The following is a 2421-nucleotide window of genomic DNA, read 5'->3' as shown; positions in this document are numbered from 1 at the left end:
GCAAAAGGATTAAAGTTATCTTTTATCTTCTGAGCAAAGGCGCTCAGGCAAACACAGCACATCCATTCAAGAAGCAGTGAGGTAGACATGACTATTAGGTTTGGTTCCAAGCAGCAAAGAACGACCAAAGCAACAGAGCTTTAACCCCCACCAGATATGTTTTTTTTAAATAAAAAAATGCAGGTTCAAGCTCAAACTGCCTCTGCCAGCATTATATGCTCTAGAAACACAAACTATGATTGATTTTTCATGAATGAATAGACGAACTGTTACATTGAGGTGTTTTATTTTCCCCAGAGTTGCCTATTTGCGTTGGGAGTAAAAAGAACTGCATCGACAGAGGTTTGTTGCGTCTTGAATTGTATCTTTAAATCTAGGAATATCATTGTATGTGGCCCAGTGGCCTAATGGATAAGGCATCAGCCTCCGGAGCTGGGGATTGTGGGTTCAAGTCCCACCTGGGTCGTAAGGAGCCTCCGTGTTTGTGTTTCTTTAAAGCGAAGACTCAGGAACTCAGCTCTGCTTGGTTCCTGACCTGGTTGAATGGTTTCATTGATATCAACGCAAGCTGGCTTTGGTCAAGCAATGACTGAGTTTGGAGCATCATGTCTTGACTCATGCTGCACAGTGACAGTGTCTTAAAGATGAAAGTTATCTCTTTATTTTACAGCCACAGATAATCAGACAGTGTCAGAAAGTAAACTCCTGCTACTCTGCAGTGTGACTGCTGCTGCGATCTGAAGCTCCTGAGAATCTCAGAAATGCAGCAGAAATGATCAGCTTGATACCAGAGCGACTCTCAAACAGTCGTTTGCAGATTCCAGAGAAGGTGAATAACTAGATATCCAACTATTCCACAGTGAATGATTGATTGATTCTTGATTTACTTTATTGATTCATTTTGTGAAGTCATCACACGCTTTTGGCTACAGAAATTTCAGTGTTAGTTTAAGCATCATTATTTGCCTCGAACACTGATGAAACCAGGCATTTACATCTTTACCTCTGCTTCCCCAGAGTGGGTTACAGAGGCAGGGCTGGTTTTAGCTTCTGTGATTCAAAGGCTTTACAGGAAAGGCATCCCAGTCCACCGTCCAACCCCAACCTGGAGGGTCAGGAGATCACTCTTCGTCTGGTGTCTACCTTCAACCTGTTGGGCATGGGCAGCACCACAGGGAGTCTAATACTCAACCAACAATGATCCAGAGGTCGTACAGACAATGGTCAGGTAGTGATCCTAGAGGGATAGTCCAAAGATGATGTACAGGATAACATTTTTACTCTTGTATTAGCGCTTCATCGCTGTTGTGCTGCAGAGTATACTTGATGGAAATGTTTATATTTTCACAAAACCAAACAACTTCTGCAGAAAATGACTCCAGTCTCAGCGTAAAGCTTTCATGGCAGCATCAGTGACATCTCAGTTCGGGTCTCAGTGTCTGCTACTCTAGACAGTTGTGTTTAAAAATGAATTTGGTTGGTGATTTGGCAGGCCAGATTGAAGCCTCTTGAGGTCTGGCTTTATGTTTGACACCTCTGATCTACAACAATCCAACAAGTGCATTTAGCCCAGAACACCTTGCTTCTCTTCCTGGATTAAAGCACGGGACAGAGGAAACACTCCTCATTCAAGAAACGTAACAATAGGCTCATTTAAGCCTACCAGTTAAGATTGGATGAATGAAACACTTGATCTTAGTCCAGTAGACCTGAGTTCAACTCTGATGAGATCATTAGGATCATCCAGTTTTATGCCAGCACAGAGTTACTTCTTTAAAGTTGAACCACAATCGTTTCCTAGATCCAAGTCTGCCAACCAAACCAAAGAGCAACCACTTCACAGAGTAATACGTCTGTTCGCCTCAGATCTCTGCATCCTCTGGTGTTTTAATGCAACAATATATTTAAACATCTCCACTCAGTGTAAATATGGCCTCCTGTCGAGCTCTGCTTCTTCATAGCATGTTTCAATGACGATATAATTCCTGCACTGGGTAAAGTCTGACAGCATGTTCTGGCTGCACCGAGCCAGTTCTCCCACATCCAGTCATTTCTCTCACAGCTGAGTGTCCACAGAAACATCTGGGGCCAATCAGCAATGTTTCCAGCCAGTCAGAGTCGACCACAGCTTGTGTTCCCCCACCAAGTCATCAGCCCTCAGCTTCAGGAGGCAATCACTCCAGCCTTTGTTTCTCCACTGATGTGAGAGGAAAGTGGGAGAAAAGCTGGTTCCAGTTGCTTGAAGCTTCAAAGCTCTTTGCTTTCAACATTTTTGAGTGCTGAGTTGCTGTATTCAGACTGATCAGGAATATCATTGATAACAGATATTATTATTCTGTCATGGTTTTCAGTTTCATGACTGCAATGGCACAAAATGCAAACTGATTTTGAACCGAAATCCCAAATAACCTCATTCAGAAC

At 43.0% G+C, this 2421-nt stretch overlaps 1 non-coding gene across 1 annotated transcript; it reads left to right on the top strand.

Moving 5' to 3' along the window:
* The first annotated feature begins 393 nt into the window (after nucleotides 1-393).
* On the top strand, nucleotides 394-466 carry trnar-ccg (transfer RNA arginine (anticodon CCG)). The gene has a single exon. It is a non-coding gene; the product is annotated as a tRNA-Arg (tRNA).
* Nucleotides 467-2421: the final 1955 nt, after the last annotated feature.

The sequence above is a fragment of the Salarias fasciatus genome, chromosome 6, assembly GCF_902148845.1.
Source record: "Salarias fasciatus chromosome 6, fSalaFa1.1, whole genome shotgun sequence".
Lineage (NCBI taxonomy): Eukaryota > Metazoa > Chordata > Actinopteri > Blenniiformes > Blenniidae > Salarias > Salarias fasciatus.
Note: the sequence above shows the minus strand (reverse complement) of the source record. Positions and strands in the feature narration are given on the sequence as shown.